Here is a 20,827-nt window from a genome sequence, read left to right as displayed (position 1 = left end):
GGTTCGGAAGATGCTGTCGAAGGAGCCTTAGCGAGTTGGTGCAGTGCATCTTTCAGATTGTGCACAATGCTGCCACTGTGCATCAATGGTGAAGGGAGTGTAATTTTAAGGGTTGTCTGTGGTGGTAAACAAGTGGCTGCTTTGTCTTCGTGGGTTCAGATTTCTTGAGTGTTCATGGAGTTGCACTCATCCAGGCAAGCAGAGAGTATTCCATCATACATCTGATTTGTGCCTTGTAAATGTTGGGAGGCAAGAGATAAGTTACTTACCCCAGAATTCCCAGCCACTGATCTGCTCTTGTAGGTACAGTATTAAGGTTCAGTTAAGTTTCTGGCCAATGATAACACACAGTTGATGGCGGGAGATTTAGCAATGATAATGCCTTTGAATGTCAAGGGAGGTAGATGGACTCTATCTTGTTGGAGATGACAAGCCTGGTATGAATGTTACTTTCCACTTATCACTCCAAGCCCAATTTTGTCCATGCCTTGCAGCAAGCTGGCATGGACTGCTTCAATATCTGAGGAGTTGTGATTGGAAGTGAATACTGTGCAATCATGATCAAATATCCCCAGTTCTGACCATAGGATTGGAGGGTCATTGATGAAGTGACTGAAAAAGGATGGATCTAGGACTCTGCAGACCGGCAATGTCTTGGGATGAGATGGTTGACCACCAACAACCACACCCAACTTCCTTTGTGCGAGGTATGATTTCAGTAACTGGAGATATTTCCCTCCGATTCCTGTTGGCCTCAATTTCTTTTTTTTAAATATTTGTTTTATTAAAGTTTTTCATAATAAATAGTATTAATCCAAAAACAGCAAAATAGAGTGAACATTAACATAGTGCAAAAAGAGAATATACAATAGCAATTGACTAGACGTGACCCCACGCGCCTCAGTCTTCCCACACCCTCCCAACGGACCACTCAACCCAACTTCCCTACGGGTCGCTGCTGCTGCTGACGTTTTAATTTTCCCTGAGAAGCCATCGGATGGTATTATGCCCCCGCTCAACAGCAGCAGCTCTGTACACTTGGCAAAATTATTCACACACATAGGTAGGCATCTGTTCGTGGTGTTGTCGTCCCTTGCTTCTCCCAGACAGAGTTTGCTGCCGTTGTCGTTCCGCTTCTGCGGCCCTCCCGTCTTCCCCCTTTTCTCTGTTCATGTGGACGTTAAGTTTGTTAACGTTTCCCTGCCACCCCTCCCCTCCCTGGCTCTCCTCTATTGTTCCGTCTCTTCCCTCTACCCCACCCCCCCCTCCCCGCTCCTGCCCCCCCCCCCCCTCCCCCCGTGGCTCACCTTTCCTTCCTCTTAGATTTAGCTCGCTGCCCCCACCCCCCCCACCCCCCCCCCCTCTCCCGGTCTATCTATCTCTCTCATGCTTTGGCTACTCTCCCCTGTTTCTTGGCTACCTGGTTATTCTTCTGCTTGTTCGTTGGCCACAAACGGGTCTCGGAACAATCGGGTGAATGGCTCCCACGTTCTGTGGAAGCCGTCATCTGACCCTCGGATGGCGAATTTGATTTTCTCCATTTGGAGAGATTCCGAGAGGTCGGACAGCCAGTCTGCAGCTTTGGGTGGTGCTGCTGACCGCCAGCCGAACAGGATTCTACGGCGGGCGATCAGGGAGGCAAAGGCAAGGGCGTCCGCCTTCCTCCCCAGAAATAGATCTGGCTGGTCTGATACCCCAAAGACCCAACTTTCGGGCACGGCTCCACCCTCATCCCCACCACTTTGGACATTGCCTCAAAGAAGGCAGTCCAGTACCCGCAAGTCTGGGGCAGGACCAGAACATATGGGTGTGGTTGGCTGGGCCTCCTTGGCACCGCTCACATCTATCCTCCACCTTCGGGAAGAACCTACTTATACGGGTTCTTGTTAAGTGGGCTCTATGTACCACTTTTAGTTGCATCAGGCTGAGCCTTGCGCACGTGGAGGTGGAGTTGACCCTATGCAGTGCTTCGCTCCAGAGTCCCCACCCTATTTCGATCCCCAGGACCTCCTCCCACTTCATTCTTGTTGCGTCCAATACGGGTTGGTCCGGGGAGGGGAGGAACACCGGGTGTCGTTGTATGCTGATGACTTGTTGTATATTGCAGATCCAGTGGAGGGAATGGCAGAGGTCATGCGGATCCTTACGGAGTTTGGGGACTTCTCGGGCTACAAGCTCAACGTGGGGAAGAGTGAGCTCTTTGGAGTGCATGCAAGGGACCAGGAAAAGAGGCTAGAGGAGCTGACGTTGAAGAGGGCGGAGAGGAGCTTTCGATATCTGGGTCTCCAGGTAGCTAGGAGCTGGGGGGCCCTGCATAAACTTAATTTGACACGGTTGGTGGACCAGATGGAGGAAGACTTTAGGAGATGGGATGTGTTGCCACTTTCCCTGGCGGGTAGGGTGCAGTCGGTCAAGATGACGGTCCTCCCGAGGTTCTTGTTCGTGTTCCAGTGCCTGCCCATCCTAATCCCCAAGGCTTTTTTCAAGCAGGTAAGCAGGAGTATTATGGGGTTTGTATGCGTGAGCACGACCCTGAGGGGGAAGAGGGTGTTTCTGGAGCGCAGTCAGGACAGGGGCGGGCTGGAGCTGCCAAATCTGTGTGGTTATTACTGGGCAGCTAATGTGGCGATGATCCGTAAATGGGTAATGGAGGGAGAGGGAACGGCATGGAAGAGGCTAGAGGCGGCATCTTGTGTGGGTACTAGCTTGGGGGCGCTGGTGACGGCACCGTTGCCGCTACCGCCGACGCGGTACACCACGAGCCCGGTGGTGGCGGCGACATTGAAGATCTGGGAGCAGTGGAGGCAACATAGGGGTGAGGTGGGGGCCTCAATTTGGTCCCCGATACGGGATAATCATAGGTTTGTGCCGAGCAGGATGGATGGGGGGTTCCTAAGTTGGCATCGGGCAGGAATTAAAAGAATGGGGGAGCTGTTCATAGATGGGACTTTTGCTAGCCTGGGGGCGCTGGAGGAGAAATTTGGGTTGCCTCCCGGAAACGTTTTTAGATATATGCTATGAGGGCGTTTGTGAGACGGCAGGTGAGGGAATTTCCGCTAATTCCAGCACGAAGGATTCAGGACAGGGTGATTGTGGGTGTATGGGTTGGAGAAGGCAAGGTCTCGGCGATTTATCAGGAGCTGCAGGAAGCGGAGGAGGCCTCGGTGGAGGAGTTGAAGGGCAAGAGGGAGGAGGAGCTCGGGGAGGAGCTGGATGAGGGGCTGTGGGCTGATGCCCTGGGCAGGGTTAATTCCCCCTCCTCATGCGCCTGGCTCAGTCTAATACAGATGAAAGTAGTACATAGGGCGCATATGACAGAGGCGAGGATGAGTAGGTTTTTTGGGGTGGAGGACAGATGTATGAGATGTTCAGGGAGCCCAGTGAATCACGCCCATATGTTCTGGACGTGCCCGGCACTGGAGGAGTTCTGGAGGGGCTTTGCGAGGGCTATGTCCTGGGGAACATAGGGCTATGTCCCAGCCGAGCTGGGGGGGGGGTGGCACTATTTGGGGTATCGGACGAGCCGGGAGCGCAGGAGCCGAAAGAGGCCTTTGCGTCCCTGGTAGCCCGGCGAAGGATCTTACTAATGTGGAGAGATGCAAAGCCCCCGAGCGTGGAAGCTTGGATCAATGACATGGCAGGGTTCATTAAGTTGGAGAGGATAAAATTTGCCTTGCGAGGGTCTGTGCAGGGGTTCTCCAGGCGGTGGCAACCGTTCCTAGACTTTCTCGCAGAACGCTAAGTGCAGGTCGAAACAGCAGCAACCCAAGGGGGGGGGGGGGGGGGGGGGGGGAGGGGGGGTTGGTTTATGTTTGTGTTAAAAGGGGGAGTCTATCCCCACTTTTGTATTTATTGGTTGTTGCTAACTTTTGGTTGGCTCTTAAATCGTAATTTGCTCTGTTTGTTTAACTTTTGCTCTAGAGTCATCAGGTATCTTTATGATACCGCCATGAGGTTCAAGTTCAAGTAATGATCAATAACTCAACACACCAATTAGTAAGATTCAAATCAAAACACATTTATTATACACAATAAATCACTACTCATGCATAACTCTACTTTCTTGGCTATTCCTATCACTAAAAGGCCTATACTTAGCTTCGGACTGGCCCACCAGGTCAGGGGAACAAATGGCCTTTCGTTCAGGTTCTGAGTCTGCAGGATTCAAAAGCTGGTATGGCCTGGTAGCTAGGAGCGCCTATCTCATAGCGAGCGTTGACTTGAGAGTTACTTGCTTGGCGGCCGCTGGACAGTTCACTCTCAGGGGTTGCTTCGCGTTGCTGAGTGACCCTGTCAAGAAGGGCGATTTGAACTTGGGGGCTTTACTTTATAGTCCCCAGGGGCTTCCCGCCTTTCGGGGCGGACTCCGTACCTGGTTCCAAGTGATTGGACTGCTTTCCGATCACTTGGACCGATTTCTCCAATGCTGGAGCGGTTCCCTGATCGCTGGGTGGTCCCTAAGTGTCCGTTGGCCTTCCTTTGTCTTGGCTCCTGCTGGCACCGAGGGGTCTGGCTTGGCTTTGTTTACCTTAATTGTTGCCATTGTGCCTGGGAATCGCATATTAATATGTAGATGGCTGCTACATTACTATGCAGATGGCTGCTGGTTACGGTGCTGTCTGGTTGTTTTGTGGGTTCCAATATACATGATTTCTGTATTTGCTAGTCTTTGCCTGTGTTGGCTGAATTTCCCTTCAGCCTTTACGGTTCTCCATTTTAAGTCAGGAAGTGGCCAACTCAGGTGGCTACATGGTTAAATGGGGTTAATGTATCCTTGTTAGATTTCCTATGTACAATTTTGTTTTTCTTTCTTTCTTTCTGGAGTATTTGGTTGAAAATTGTTGAAAACTTTAAATAAACATATATATTTTTTTAAAATGGGCTAGTCTATTCTTTATGTAGAATATTAGGTTATATTTTTCCCACTCTAACTTCAAAAGGATATTGATATATTGAAGATAATTCAGCCATAGGCACAGTAGCACAGTGGTCAGCACTGTTGCTTCACAGCGCCAGAGTCCCAGGTTCAATTCCTGACATGGGTCACTGTGCGGAGTCTGCACGTTCTCCCCGTGTCTGCATGGGTTTGCTCCGGGTGCTCCGGTTTCCTCCCACAAGTGCCGAAAGTTGTGCTGTTAGGTAATTTGGACATTCTGAATTCTCCCTCCATGTACCCGAACAGGTGCTGGAATGTGGTGACTGGGGGATTTTCACAGTAACTTCATTGCAGTGTTAATGTAGGCCTACTTGTGACAATAAAGATTACAACAAAAAAAAAGAAAAACATAAAAAGGTAACCAGGATGGGGCTATGTTTTGAGGAATCACAGAACCAACCCTGTTTTAATCGGAGAAGAAAATTAACAATATATTTGAGACGCATAAAATGCTGAGTAACTAAATTATTTAATAGAGACTCTGAGAGCATCACTAAAAGGCATAAATACAAAACTAGCAACCTTCAAGCTAGATTGGAGATTAAAAAGACTTTTTCCCAAAGTAGAATGGATATGGGGACAAAGACTTCCAGTAAAAACATGTCAACTAACTCCCAAAAATAACTCCGTAATTATGTGTCTAAGAAGAGGATTGAAGGTTACTTGAATAGACGTTGATGGTGAAATAGTCTGTGGAACACAATGGGTCATCATCCCACTTGGATTTTGTGGAAATTAGCTGGTCCCGGTAATGTCCATGCGTGTACATCCAGACAGTAGTTTTGAAATGGTAGCCAGAATTTTAACCAGTAAAGGTGGAGGGATGCGGGGCGGGAGGAGAAAGTTAACGGTACTTGAAATGAAAGTGGAAACCTTAATCTTCTGCAGCTTCCTTAAGACTCAAGCGATGTCAGAATTCTGTACTGGACTATGCCAGTGGCTAAAACATCATAAACTGTCAATGCGTCAGAAAGCCAACATGATTCCACTCACTTCCTGCATTTAATGGTTGGGGTTTTGAACATGTGCAGGAAATTCTCGTGAGGATGGTAGGTCTGTGAATTAAATGTGTCAAAAGGCATATTGAATGCACATTTAACCCAAGATTCTGGCTCTTACAGCCAGTACACAGCTTTCCTATTCTTTCTGAGACTTGTCAGTATCGACAAGGCAAGAGCTCAGCAGGATTTGACTGGACTGCGAAACGAATAGTCCGGAAAGTCTTTAAATCCTGAAACAGGACAGCTGCTTCCCTGCACAGCTGAAAGACCTTTTTCTTCCAGGATTTGATCTGAAGGTGTGCTTTCACCACGTGACAAGTAATTTCTAACATTTTGGAGGTTCACTTTTGTGGAATATAGGGCGGGGTTCTCTCAGCCGGGGGCCGGGCCGGAGAATCGTCACGAATTGCGCCACGCCGTCCCGACACCGGCACGCGATTCTCCGCAGAGCAGTGAATCGGTGCCATTGGCGCTGGCATGGTTGGCGCGCCGCCGGTCGGGGAGGCCGGCCCGCCGATTCTCGGCCCGGGATGGGCCGAGCGGCCAATTTAAAAAAAGCCGAGTCCTGCTGGCGCCGTCCACACCTCTCAGCCGGCGGGAACTCAGCGTGGAAGGGTCCGGGGGTGGCCTGTCGGGGGGTGGGGGGGGGTCCGACACCGGGGGGTGCCTCCGATGTGGCCTGTCCCACGATTGGGGCCCACCGATCGGCGGGCCAGCGTCTCTGGCTGGGGGCCTCCTTTCTTCCGCACCGGCCCCTGTAGTCCTGCGCCATGTTGCGTCGGGGCCGGCGCGTTGAAGGAAGCCACTGCGCATGCGCGCGTTGCGCCGATGCCACTGCGCGGATCCCGCGGCGCCCAGTTGACGTGGGATCAGCAGCTGGAGTGGTGTGAACCGCTCCATGCCATGATGGCCTCTTGTAGGGGCCAGAATTGCTGATCCTGAGGCCGTGTTGACGCCGTCGGAAACGTCCGACGCGAATAGACTAGCCCATTTCGATTAAACACAAATCATATCCCGCCCCCAATATATGAAACATGTAAGATTCTGACGAGTCTTGACAGGGTGGGTGTGGAGAGGATGTTTCCTCTTGTGGGAGAATCTAGGACTTGGGGTGACTGTTTAAAATCAAGGGGTCGTCCATTTAAAACGGAGATGAGGAGCATTTCTTTCTCTCCGAGGGTAGAGAGTCTCTGGAAGTCTCTTCCTGAAAAGGCGGCAGAAGCAGAGGCCAGGATTTTCCGTTCCGGAGTCTAATTCCTCCTGCTACTGGAGAATGGCGGCAAGTTTGCGCTGCCACTGGGAGCTCCAGCGAGGAGCAATTCACTACATGGAAGTAGGCTAGCACTCTGGTCAGGTGCATCCTGCTTGAGACCTGGATCACCAGGTGTTACATTTTCTGAGGTGGGGATTAACATTGAGAAGCTGACAAGCTGGTGCAGTTTTTAAGCGCTTCATGCAGCTCATACTCCCCTTGCAGCCAACAGGATGGCTGGGAAAAGACCTGCTCCCAGGTTTCCGGATGCAGACATCAGCAGGATACTGGACACCGCCAAGGAGAGGAAAGAAAGCCTCTTCCCAGGGCAGGAAGTAGAGAGCACCCATCCATAATGAGCAAAGCCTTGGAGAAGCTGATAGAGGCAGTGAGTGTTGCTAGCCTCACCAAGAGGATTGGCATGCAAAACGATGAACGACCTAATTCTTCAGAGCAGCTCGAGTGAATAACCACGTGTTTTCCCCTGGCATCACTCCCTTCCTTGACCTCTCATATCTGCCGCCAATCTCCTAGTCACTAGCAACACCCCACATATATGCATGTTCCTCGGAACCCACCCTCCAGGAACCCCCAATCCACATCCTGCCCTTTTTGGCCAGGAGCCTTGCCCACAAAATGCCATCAACTAAACCCACCCCCATCAAGCTGGCATGCCAACGTCTCACTCTGACTGCTATGTGTCCCCATGGTTAAAGTGGGCCATAATCGGAGGGAGTGTCAGAAGACAGATGGGGGCATCCCAGAAATCGCTCCATGTCCCCTCATGAAGAAAGGGCCTTGGAACTCATGAGGGAGACTGAAGAGTGAGCAGTGGCTGACATGGGAGTTTGACATGCAGCGAGGAAGTGAAAGTCCAATGCAACTCAGATTTCACTATCTCAAGTGTCTATCCTCTTCCACGGACCTATCCAAGGTCTGGCCCCATGGGCGCGATCTACTCGAATGTGAACAGAATCCAGTAGCGCTCAGATCGCTATCGAATGGCAATTTGGGTAGACTGGAGGCCTCCGCGGGGAACGCACGGCTGAAGCCGCACTTGGTCCCATTTTCTGCACTGATCACCTCTGCTCGCACTCCCACCCCCCTTCCCCCAGAAACAACACCAGCAGCACCAGGAGATTCAGGAGCAACACCAGCAGCACCAGGAGATTCAGGAGCAACACCAACAGCACCAGGAGATTCAGGAGCAACACCAGCAGCACCAGGAGATTCAGGAGCAACACCAGCAGCACCAGGAGATTCAGGAGCAACACCAGCCACACCAGGAGATTCAGGAGCAACACCAACAGCACCAGGAGATTCAGGAGCAACACCAACAGCACCAGGAGATTCAGGAGCAAAACCAACAGCACCAGGAGATTCAGGAGCAACACCAACAGCACCAGGAGATTCAGGAGCAACACTAACAGCACCAGGAGATTCAGGAGCAACACCAACAGCACCAGGAGATTCAGGAGCAACACCAACAGCACCAGGAGATTCAGGAGCAACACCAACAGCACCAGGAGATTCAGGAGCAACACCAGCCACACCAGGAGATTCAGGAGCAAAACCAACAGCACCAGGAGATTCAGGAGCAACACCAACAGCACCAGGAGATTCAGGAGCAACACCAACAGCACCAGGAGATTCAGGAGCAACACCAACAGCACCAGGAGATTCAGGAGCAACACCAACAGCACCAGGAGATTCAGGAGCAACACCAACAGCACCAGGAGATTCAGGAGCAACACCAACAGCACCAGGAGATTCAGGAGCAACACCAACAGCACCAGGAGATTCAGGAGCAACACCAACAGCACCAGGAGATTCAGGAGCAACACCAGCCACACCAGGAGATTCAGGAGCAACACCAACAGCACCAGGAGATTCAGGAGCAACACCAACAGCACTAGGAGATTCAGGAGCAACACCAACAGCACCAGGAGATTCAGGAGCAACATCAGCAGCACCAGGAGATTCAGGAGCAACACCAACAGCACCAGGAGATTCAGGAGCAACACCAACAGCACCTTGAGATTCAGGAGCAACACCAGCCACACCAGGAGATTCAGGAGCAACACCAACAGCACCAGGAGATTCAGGAGCAACACCAACAGCACCAGGAGATTCAGGAGCAACACCAACAGCACCAGGAGATTCAGGAGAAACACCAACAGCACCAGGAGATTCAGGAGCAACACCAGCAGGAGATTCAGGAGCAACACCAACAGCACCAGGAGATTCAGGAGCAACATCAGCAGCACCAGGAGATTCAGGAGCAACACCAACAGCACCAGGAGATTCAGGAGCAACACCAACAGCACCTTGAGATTCAGGAGCAACACCAGCCACACCAGGAGATTCAGGAGCAACACCAACAGCACCAGGAGATTCAGGAGCAACATCAACAGCACCAGGAGATTCAGGAGCAACACCGACAGCACCAGGAGATTCAGGAGAAACACCAACAGCACCAGGAGATTCAGGAGCAACACCAACAGCACCAGGAGATTCAGGAGAAACACCAGCAGCACCAGGAGATTCAGGAGCAACACCAACAGCACCAGGAGATTCAGCAGCAACACCAACAGCACCAGGAGATTCAGGAGCAACACCAGCAGCACCAGGAGATTCAGGAGCAACACCAGCAGGAGATTCAGGAGCAACACCAGCAGCAACCAACTTCTGCTTGAGCAGCTACCACTCCACCAGACTGAGGGGAGGAGCACAGAGCTTAGCTCAAAGGACGCAATATCCCCAAGACATGGTATACAAACAGAAGCTCAGTTTTCTAGACAGGATAAAGTAACAGTGCATCAGGAGGCTCCGACATTCTGGGAAGGCCGTTGCTGACGGTTGCAGTATTCTGGAAGAAGCCAACCTTTCAAGTGGACTAGGTGAGCGCCCATTGTCAGTGCCCAACGGAGTCACCTCGACGCTGAATTTCGGCACCTTTGGATATCTTCTGGACTTCACAATCTGCTGTGCAAAGGTGCGTCTCCCAGGTGACCAAGCCATTTTCCAAGACTGCCAATTACATCCACTTTGCAACTTGGTGAAGCCAGTCAGGATAAGAGAGCCCTCGGATTTGCCAATCTGAGGGCCCCAGTCTATCCAAATGGCCATTCGATAGCGATCCGAACGCTACTGGATTCTGTTCCCTTTCGGGTAGATCGCGCCCATGGGGTCAGACCTTGGATAGGTCCGTGGGAGAGGATAGACACTTGAGATAGTGATTGCTCTCAGATCAAACAACCGTTTTCATCAATCAAAAGGGATTCCACACCATGAATGTTCTCATTGGTTTGTAACCACCGGAAGGCTTTCGCGCAATATATCCCAGAAGCTGGCATGATTCCTACATTCTGCAACAGTCAAATCTCTCACCGCTTTTCACACTTCCACACAGTGTGAGCAAGTGGAGATTTGGGGAGAAAGCGGCCCTCTGAGGACCTGTGAGAAACCTTGGGACTGATGCAGGTGAGGGATACAACTGGAGCCACGTGAGCTGAAAGATGATCAATGAGCAAGCCATTGGGTTGCTGAGGTGTGATTCAGATACCAGTACCCAGCTGGGAGTTCCGTTCAGTGTGCACCAACAAGGCTTTTTGTGAATTGTAATAGTCTCCTGTGCCTTGTTCAACAGGGCACTGCAGACAGAAATGGAGCACGAGGATTTAGAAGGTGATGATCGTCATCCTCAGGAACAGCAAAAAGGTCAGGATGAGAAGCAGCTTGATGCGGCTGGATTCCCTGCAGCCGCTCACCTCACTGCCAGAGAAAGCAATGGACTCCTACTGGCTTCATTCAGAGAAGCTGTGTCTGTGAAACTATATGGTGAACCCACTGCCCACCAACCCCCACCCTGTCCCCATCCCTACCCCCAACACAAATCCCACAGTTAATAATCCCTCCATCACACCCACAATCCTTGTTCCCCTTCTACACTGCTTTCCCCTCAAGGCTGATCGTCAATTGACAGATGAGTAGCAACAATGGAGATGATTGGACAAAAGAGGTTTGAAATGAAGTTGATGCCTCATTAACAAAAACATTAAACAGTGGCATTCGCTATTAATGCCAAAGTGATTCCCTTTGTGGAACTAAGCAGTCTTTCTCTTCCTTACCAGTTATTCCATGTGGTTTCAGTGGAGCAGGGCTCTGACTAAGGGGGAGTACAGAAGGTGAGGAGTGGGAGAACCATAAGCAGAATCTAAACTTCCTTGTCCCTTTTCTCCACCTTCCTTCTCAGAGTCCACCTGCACTCCCCTGGTGGCCAAGATGTGGGAAGCACTTCGCTGAAATACCCTGGCGTTCGGTATCAAGGGGGGAAAACAGAGGGTTATGATTGTGAGAAATGGAATAAGTCGAAAGGATGGAATGACAACATTTGTGGAGGGTGCTTGTTAGAGATGGGTGTGAGATGTCAATAAGATGAGGGTGAGCGTTGGCTGTTTAGATGGGGATGTAAGGAGCTGCCTCCAGAGAGGGGAATGAGTGCAGCTGCAGGTGTTGGAGAATGCTGCGTAAGTCAGAGGGTTACGGGTGACACATGAAAGTGGGCAGTCATTTGCCTGTCCTGCTCTGATAGTTGAAGCTCGATCAGCACCCTATCCATATACATGAGACGACACTCTTGCGACTGACCTCCTTGGCTACTTCAAGTCCTGCCTGGTTTGCCTCTCTGTTGGCCCTCATGGTCGTAACACGATCTCCAGGAGTCCCTTTGAGAATGCAATGGCAGCCTTTCCCACACTATCCTCACTCACATATCTGCAGTGGAGCCTTTCTGCCACCTCCCTCAGCAGGATTGAAGAATGGAAATAGTTATAAATGAATTAAAGGAGGCTCAATTCATTTTGTTCATTTGAGTTATGTATTCTGTTCAACACTGCTGCGTCACAGTGTCAGGGACCCGATTTCAATTCCGTCCTTGGGTGACTGCCTGTGTGGAGTTTGCACATTCTCCTCGTGTCTGAGTGGGTTTCCTCCGGGTGCTCCGTTTTCCTCCCACAGTGCAAAGATGCGCAGGTTAAGTTCATTGGCCATGATGGGTGGTCTTCAGGGGATAGGTGGGGGAATGGGTCTAGGTAGAGTGCTCTTTCAGAAGGTCAGCACAGACTCGATGGGCCGAACAGCCTCCTTCAGCACTGTAGGGATTCTGTGGATTCAATCATTCTTATGTTATGTCTGTCACGCAATTGCTTTATGCAACAATTGTGATCAAATAGCCTTTAAAACACATAGTTGTATTGATCAGCACAAATACTGTATTAAATCAATGTTCTTTCTGAACCAATTCTATCACAAAGCAATTTGAAAAATTGGTTTTTTTTTTGTTTTATCCAATGTGGAGCTTGACAAGTAAAATTGCACTCTGCATGTGACAACTATTGCAGTAATGTGTTACTGTAAGGCTGATACAGACTTTTGCACACAGGGATCTTTAGAGCTGGGCATTTTTGTGGTGCAGATAACAGAACAATAGCAGAGTTTTGCTTAGGAAGCAGCTGCAGGAAGAAGGGGAGTGCACTTTGCAGAAGAGAGTAGCAGTGTATTTTCCCAGACTTGTGTTTTTATTCAGCTGGGGAACTTCAATAAGTAACAGCCGTCGCAATGGCAGAGTAAAGGGCATCTCTCGTACCCCAGGTAAGTTTAACGTTGTGTGGTGTTTCCTAAATTAGGCAACAAATCCAAACATGGTGTGTTGTTTTCAAAGTGACTTCATAACTTTTAAGAGAGATTCTTGTTCCCTCGCTGTCTCGCAGCTGAGAACACAATGAAGCAGCAACATGACTTGCATCATCCAGAATTTATTGTACACTATAATGTGTTACGAAGGTGCTGAAAGCTCATTAAATCAGAATCCCATTAATATTCCGCATTATACCATTTAGAGTATTTTAGTGGTTTGAGATCTTACCCTGTTATTTATGTATTTTCTCTGACTTTTGGTTCATTTTGTGAATAGCTGTTGACAAGGGCTAATGCTGCATTGCCGAGAGATAGAATTGGAGGTAAATCATCGTCTCACTTTCTTTGCTGAATACATAGAGGAAACGTCTTAGTCAAACTAATTGGGATGATAGGTTTACAGGATTGATTCATTTATTCATTTATTAATTGGGAAAGATGATAATTTTTTTAGTTTAATGGAATCGTTGTAAGTATATTTAACATTTAAAATGCACCAGAAGATTATTTATAATCGCTTAGCATGTATATTCAGCCATAATGTCATCTCAGAAATAAATGAGCAGTATGCTAATGCTATTGGACCATTTACTTCTAGCGAATGCTTCCCCACCTGATCTGCCCTTTTTAACTGCATTGCATTTGTGGGCAATACTTACCCTGTCAAAATGTGCATGCGATATCTTTTCCAAAAGACCATACCGTATGTTAGCCTGGACAGCGTGTTTAGTCCTGAAAGTATCACAAGTGAACTCAGATTATCCTTACCAGACAACCATTTTCTAACAGGGGTCACTGAAACCAGGGGTTATGGTACTCGACTGATTTCCTCACACCACAACTCTACCACCAACAATCTGAATATTGTTCTTCAGCAGCCATTGAAATCAGAGAGTGCAGCATTAAGCAAGGATTGGATTTAGGAACCTTCCCCTGCTCTATAGGTGAGGGTGCTGGCAACGATTGTCAATGCTTTTTCGAAAAGATGTTCAGCAGTTAAGAAAATCTTGGCCTTATATTTAAGGTGAAAACTGCAAGATTAGTCTAGGATCTTCACTGCAGTGGGATGACTAAAATTCCAACTATGTAAGCAGTCAGGGAATCAGATATGTGCATTGTCTGCTCAATTGATCGCAACGAGTTTAACTTCTATGAAAGTGGAATTCTAAATCTAAGGTTTATATGGACAGAGATACAATGGCGAACTCGAAAAGGCCCCAGCATCCATCCAATTTGGCTCACGCACTTTGGCCAGGATCCTCCCATCTGAGTTCGGCCTGCCACTGCTGCCAGCAAGAATGGAGAATTTGGCGCTCAGCCGAAACTCCATTCACTACAGTGGAACCGGAGAATCCTTCCCTCACAATGGGCAAAGTTCTCCGCCTCGCAATGCCGCAACTCGAACAGCGATCAGGTAGGGAATCGGGCTTCCGGCCAAAATTAAGATCCGCACCTACCGTCGATTTGGACGTCATGCTCTGGTCCCTGACTGGCGGTGATAATGAGGTTTGCGCCCCGTGTTGGCGGCGTCATGCAAAACTGATATTTGCATATATTTAAATGTGATTAGCGGGTTGTACACAGTATGCAGCTCCCTTCTGCGATGCTCCTCTCGGGTGGAGGTCACGCGGGCGTGAATTACTGCAAGTATTTACAAATGTGGACTGGGTGCATGGCTGCGGACGGGGAGCGTGAGGCTATAAAAACAGTGAACATGGAGCTTTGAGTCCGTCTCAGACTTCCGACTTGGGGGACAGGTCTTCTCTGAGCCATCTTGGTGGCTGCAGTGAGTGTGTGGTAAGTGGAGCGCGTAAAACAGCTCCAGCTGCCAGGCGTTTTGGTGCTAACTCCAGACCCAGCGGTTAGAACACCCACCGGGCCGGGAATTGCTTGGAATTCGCACCAGCGGAGTGCTGGCACATGGCATGTCCTGCATTGCTCCACAAATAGCGCCCCCAATGGGAACATGAACCACACATAATTCAGCCCCGGCGTCAACACTTACTCTCCCAAACGGAGAATTTCACCAAACATGTACACACTACAATCCATCCAGACCATTTGTCTTTATGGCAAAGGTGATAAAACAGATCAAAATCCCATGCCAAATTCGGGGGAAATATAATCTGGGAAATTGCTCTCTGCACATCCCCCCACCCTAGGTGATCAAAGCCAGTCCAGAAGATCACTCTGGCCTTGATAATCCTAGACAAGATATCTCCTGATATCAGACCAAGGTTGGCCCTGTTCAATTTAAAATTGGCCCTCCCTAACCTATTCACTTTGAACAAACTATCAACTGGAATACAATCCAATTCCTTCATCGTCCAATAAACCTCAATAAGGTTGGCCCAAATAGGCCTCCTTAAAGTATGAAGTACGATTCATTTAGCCCATCGAGAAAACTAAGATGCTTCAAACTGGAAAGTGGTCTAGTGGCTCTCCTCTGCACACTACCCAAAACATGCATTGGAGGAGACCAAAATTGGGTCCGGTACTTCTTGTAACTGAGGCCTGACCAATAATAATCTTCATTAGTATCACAAATTAACACTGCAATGAAGTTACTGTGAAAAGCCCCTAGTCGCCACACTTTGACGCCTGTTTGGATACACAGAGGGAGAATTCAGAATGTCCAATTCGCCTAATAAGCAAGCCTTTCGGGACTTGTGGGAGGAAACCGGAGCACCCGGATGTCGTCATATTCATATAAACATATCATGGTGCAATCACACACACACACTGATGGACAGATTAACGGACCAATCAACACACACGCAACATCACAGCCAATCACCAGTGAGAGCACACGCACTATAAAACAGGGAACACCACAGTTCCCGCTCATTCCAGCAGGAGATAGCTCAGAGCACAGAGCTCACAGCGTGCCACTCAGACATACACCATGTGCTGAGTGCCTCTCTAAGATAGTGTGAGGGCTGGGTCCACAGGTTAACTGGTAAAGTACGAACCACAGCCAGAAGTATACAGTAGATGTTATCAAGAATAATAAAACAGAGTTGTACCATCTACAACCGTGTTGGTTCGTTTGTATAGCGGAACACCCAACACGACACCGGAGGAAACCCAGGCAGACACGGGGAGAATGTGCAGACACCACACAGACAATGACCCAAGGTCTTACAAGTCCAGCATGTACCATATGTTATATGCCATAGCTTAAGATAGTGCCATTGCTTAGTTCTTCACACCATTTTTATATTTATTATTCAAAAGGTCAATTTGAATTTAGCAATCACAAGAGCATTCTTGATTGTAGAGTGTATAATGTACAAAGGGTGAGAGCTGGATGTTGCTTGTGTGACCTGAGTCATTTTCATGCTTTATTGGAAACTATGAGCTAACAGAATGTTCCAAACGTTGAGAGCAGCTTGTCATTTGGGAGGCAGTGAGTGAAGTGAGCAAGGTTTGCAGAATCCAAGCTGGCTGATTGGGATGGCATTGAAGGCGGGTTGTTATCAAGTCAACATTTGAGAACTTTTTTAGAGAGGCCAAAACACTTCCACAAAACATTACTTTAACATTTTCCTTGTTGATCCCATCTAGCGCTTGCTGCTTTATCCATTTTTTCTCTCAGTAGCGAGTGAGCAGGACCTACACTTCGAGGACATTCATTTTGTTGGTCTACCTTGGACTATTTCTGGAGGGAGTGCTAACCACTTGCTGCATATCACAAGGTCTGTTTAAAATTGGTAGTGAGCAGGCCTCGAGAGGGAAAACCTTGCAACATGTTATTAATGAGTCTCTGTGCTCACCGGCATTTCCATTCTAGTCAGGAAGGTCTGGGGAACATGGTTGCTCAGATTTTGCCTGCTTATTTTACCGTGAGAAATGTATTATTTACTTCACTTATCAGCTGGCTTTGCAATCAGTGAATGCATTGTTCTGCTCAAAGTCTGGATTAAAGTGCTGGCAAGGTATCCTTGTCTTAAACAGTAATCCTGCGTAAAAGAGAACAGGGAGGCATCCTGCTCCCAGACCTTGGCCAATAGGTCTGGGGAGTCAGTAAGATACAAACTCCCACTCCCTTCTCTGGTAAACATTTGTGTTCCCCTGAACACTTTCTGTGTGATTGCAATGTGGCTGAGATCAAAACATTACCATCCAGGGAGTTCTGAAGGATACAACTTCATCAATAGCACCAGCACAGATCCTCTTCCCATGATTTACTTAACTCCAATGGTGGTCTAGTGAGTGAATGCCCTTAGTAATTGTTCATTACTTTCTCTAAGAGAGATAAATTTATCAGTCAAGGTTCTCAAAGGGGGTGTTGGATTCCTCCCCCCACCCACACCCTCCACTCCCCTGGCCACCCGGTATGTTTAATTGGCTGCCAGCAGGATCTTCTGATCCCACCGAAGTCTACTGCATTTTGTGTCGCTCGCCTGTCATGCTGAAGGGGGTTGCCTCCGGCTGGACCGGAAGATCCCGCTGGCGGGAAGGGCCGAAAACTCCCCCCCTGGTTGCTGTCCGGTGACCCTGCTGCTTAGTGTTTGAGGACATCGGGTGAGGACAATGGGCAGCACGGTAGCACAAGTGGGTAGCACTGTGGCTTCACAGCGCCAGGGTCCCAAGCTCGATTCTCCGCTGGGTCACTGTGTGCGCGGAGTCTGCACGTTCTCCCCGTGTCTGCGTGCGTTTCCTCCGGGTGCTCCGTTTTCCTCCCACAGTCCAAAGATGTGCAGGTTAGGTGGATTGGCTGTGCTAAATTGTCCCTTCGTGTCCAAAGATGTGCAGGTTAGGTGGATTGGCCATGCTAAATTGCCCTTAGTGTCCAAAAAGGTTAGGAGGGGTTATTGAGTTGCGGGGATTGAGTGGAAGTGGGGACTTGGGTGGGTGGTCGCTCGATGGGCCGAATGGCCTCCTTCTGCACTATGTTCTATGTATCTATGTATCTAAGACTTTGCTTGGATTTCTTGTCAAAATTCCGGAAAGGTGGCAGGACCAACTCCAGAAGAACTGCAACAGTTCAACAAGAACGTCCACTGTCTTTTTACCAGGGCAGTTTAGGATGGAGAATAAATGTGACCTTGCCTCACCCACCCAAGATCAAATTAAAAAGCAAACCTACTAATCCTCTAGCTTACATATAATAAAAATCTCCTAGTCGCCACATTCCGGCGCCTCTTCGGGTACACAGAGGGAGAATTCAGAATGTCCAATTCACCTAACAAGCACGTCTTTCGGGCCTTATGGAGGGTGATCTCTTTATGAGGCACAGGTTTGGCACAATCAGAACTGCAAAGTCTTATTGAATGGCAGAGCAGGCTCAAGGGGGCAAATGGTCCATTCCTGCTTCTATTTCTTATGTTCTTATATTCTCGGAGAAGGTTCTGGTGACGCCTAATGCTTGCGGAGCCATTCTCCAGCCTGGATTTTCCCTAGCTTGGTTTTTGTAATTCCAGTGTCCTACATTCTCTGTGTAACATCCTGGATCCAGACACTCTGGCAGCTCTTTCACTGGAGCTTTGAAAAAAAAAAAATCTACTATCACAAATTTATTGGAGAAACCTAATCTACTTCCTAAGAATGCAGAACGCGGCGATCATTTCTTAACTTGCGCAGTCATGTAAAATTATTTTGGAAATGTTGGAAATGAATTTTGAATGAGTCAGAGATTGCGAGAGAGGAAGGAGGGCTGGAATCTTTCAAGGCAGCTGACCTGGAATGTTTGACTGCAACAGAAGGCTAGCTGACATGAAATAATGTCTAATTGTGTCTCATTACTACATGTTTTCAATGGTTAAAATCCAGCAGGTGGCAGCTGTTGTTTTTTTTGAATCGCGTTGTAAAATGTCACTCAATAGCATACAAATCCTAGCTTCTGCTGTTCAAGATATCAAGTTTATTAAAGTAAGTGAAAGTGAATCAGGTATTTGTAATCCTGCCCTGACGTAGGCCATTCACCATCAGTGTCGAAGAGACACCTGAAACCATTTTGGAAAGGAAAACATGCCTTTTGGGGGGACGTGTTAAAAGAAAAAAGAAGGAATTTGCATTGATATATCACCTTTCATGACCTCAGGCATGTCCCAAAGTGTTTTAAAACTGATGAAGAATTTTTGAAATGTGCTGCTGTAATGTAGGACTATTCACATAAATGCTGTGAATTTCATTCACATAAATGCTGTGAATTTCAGGAAACCTTTCACAGCATTATATATTCCTGAAATGAAAAAATGAAAATGAAAATCACTTATTGTCACAAGTAGGCTTCAAATGAAGTTAGTGTGAAAAGCCCCTAGTCGCCACATTCCGGCGCCTGTTCAGGGAGGCTGGTACGGGAATTGAACCGTGCTGCTGGCCTGCCTTGGCCTGCTTTCAAAGCCAGTGATTTAGCTCTGTGCTAAACCAGCCCCTATTCCTGGTTTAAATCTGATTTAAATTTATAATATGTTTCATGTGTGTTTGTCTTGCTTTTGATTAATGGTGCAGCAGGAACATACTGGTGAGGGATCAGAGCCCTCACTCCCCCAATGCTGCAAGGCGCCCGCTCTCCCTGACCTATTCCTGAAGGTTTACTGCTCTAAGCTCCACATTCTGTATTTATCATAGAGACATTCTTTCTAATCTAAACAGTTGGGTTTCTAAATGTGTGCAAGACGGTTATATGATGAACAGTCTCAGGTTAACTTGAATCTTAATAGGTGTGGACCCCTAACCCTGCGATCTACTACTTGCAGATACAGCTGTTCAATGATTGTTCACACAATTTCTCACACTGTCCTGAGATGTGTTACTGAGAAGACAGTACACAGCTGCTATGACCAGGTGAGAAAGGGTGAATTGTCTCCCCTCTGTTTAACCTCCTCAGTTAGTCACAACCAAGTTTCTTATTAATAATAATAATCATTATGAGTGCCACAAGTAAGCTTACTGCAATGAATTTACTGTGAAAAGCCCCTAGTCGATATGCCTTTTCCAAATCACAATGTATTCAGCTAATTAAGCTGTGGCAATAAGGAGCCGATCGAACAAGATTTACTTGAGACAAAGAAAGAACAAATTTATTATCCACCTGAGCAAACTAATAAAATCGCGCAATAATTCAGACACGCACACTACACACACACACACACACACACACACACATGTAGGGCAGGATTTCCCTCTCCCATCACAGTGTGTTCTTCAGTGGTGGAGGACGGCTCACCAATGGCCAGCAGCAGGTGAACCATTGTCAATGGGACATCCTGCTGAATTTACCCCTCACCGCCACAAAACCTGCGGCAGGGGTGCATCCTCGGCAGGACCGTAAGATCCCGCCAGCAGGAACAGCCAGAAAATCCCGCCCATAGAATTCAATAAAAAGAGCAAAATGAATATATGGTAAGTGTCCTTTGATTGCCCTGAAGTCATAACTTTTAAACCTACAGCCAATTTAGGTTAACTGGTTTCTTGAATGCGGTCGGTTGTGGAAGATGTTAGCTTCTCGAACCATTCCAAAAGAGAGAGCGAGAGAGAACAGCCTTCAGAATGTTTCCTCTGCTGAAGACTTTATTAACAGTGTCTGTGTCAGTTGTAATCTCCCTCTAGTGGCTGGCAGCCTTAACTTCAAATACTTCACCCATTGTGTATTCCCAAGAGGTTTTGAGTGGGTTTGCCTGTGGCAGCCATTGTTTCAATATCCTGGACTTTCATTTTTAATGCCTCTTCCTTAGACAATTATGAGGTTTTTAAAAAAATGTATTTTATTACAGACATGTATCAAAACAGTTTACAACCCATAAACTCCCTGGGAAATATATTTCCCAGCAATCAACTATACAGTCTGTACAGGTTTTTTCCCCTTTTTCACCCATCCCCCTCCCTCCTCCACAACAGACAGCTCCTCAAACATGGTCACAAACATCCCCCACCTTTTCTCAAACCCCTCTGCGGAGCCCCTTAACTCCTTCTTTATCTTCTCCAACCACAGGA

The 20,827-nt window shown here is 48.1% G+C and overlaps 1 protein-coding gene across 2 annotated transcripts in view; it reads left to right on the top strand.

Annotated features, from left to right (window-relative positions):
- jcada (junctional cadherin 5 associated a) overlaps positions 1–20,827 on the top strand; it is a 483,762-nt gene that overhangs the window by 78,617 nt on the left and 384,318 nt on the right. Inside the window, exon 1 of one of the 2 annotated variants that reach the window (XM_072508375.1) lies at positions 12,729–12,841. The exons of the other annotated variant lie outside the window; for it this stretch is intronic. The gene's annotated coding sequence lies outside the window, so the exon portion shown is untranslated. Of the gene's footprint in view, positions 1–12,728; positions 12,842–20,827 lie in introns of those variants that run through there. 2 annotated transcript variants of the gene reach the window in all.

Source organism: Scyliorhinus torazame, chromosome 6 (assembly GCF_047496885.1).
Source record: "Scyliorhinus torazame isolate Kashiwa2021f chromosome 6, sScyTor2.1, whole genome shotgun sequence".
Taxonomy (NCBI): domain Eukaryota; kingdom Metazoa; phylum Chordata; class Chondrichthyes; order Carcharhiniformes; family Scyliorhinidae; genus Scyliorhinus; species Scyliorhinus torazame.
The sequence above is the reverse complement of the archived record's forward strand: the minus strand, read 5'-3'. Positions and strand labels throughout refer to the sequence as shown.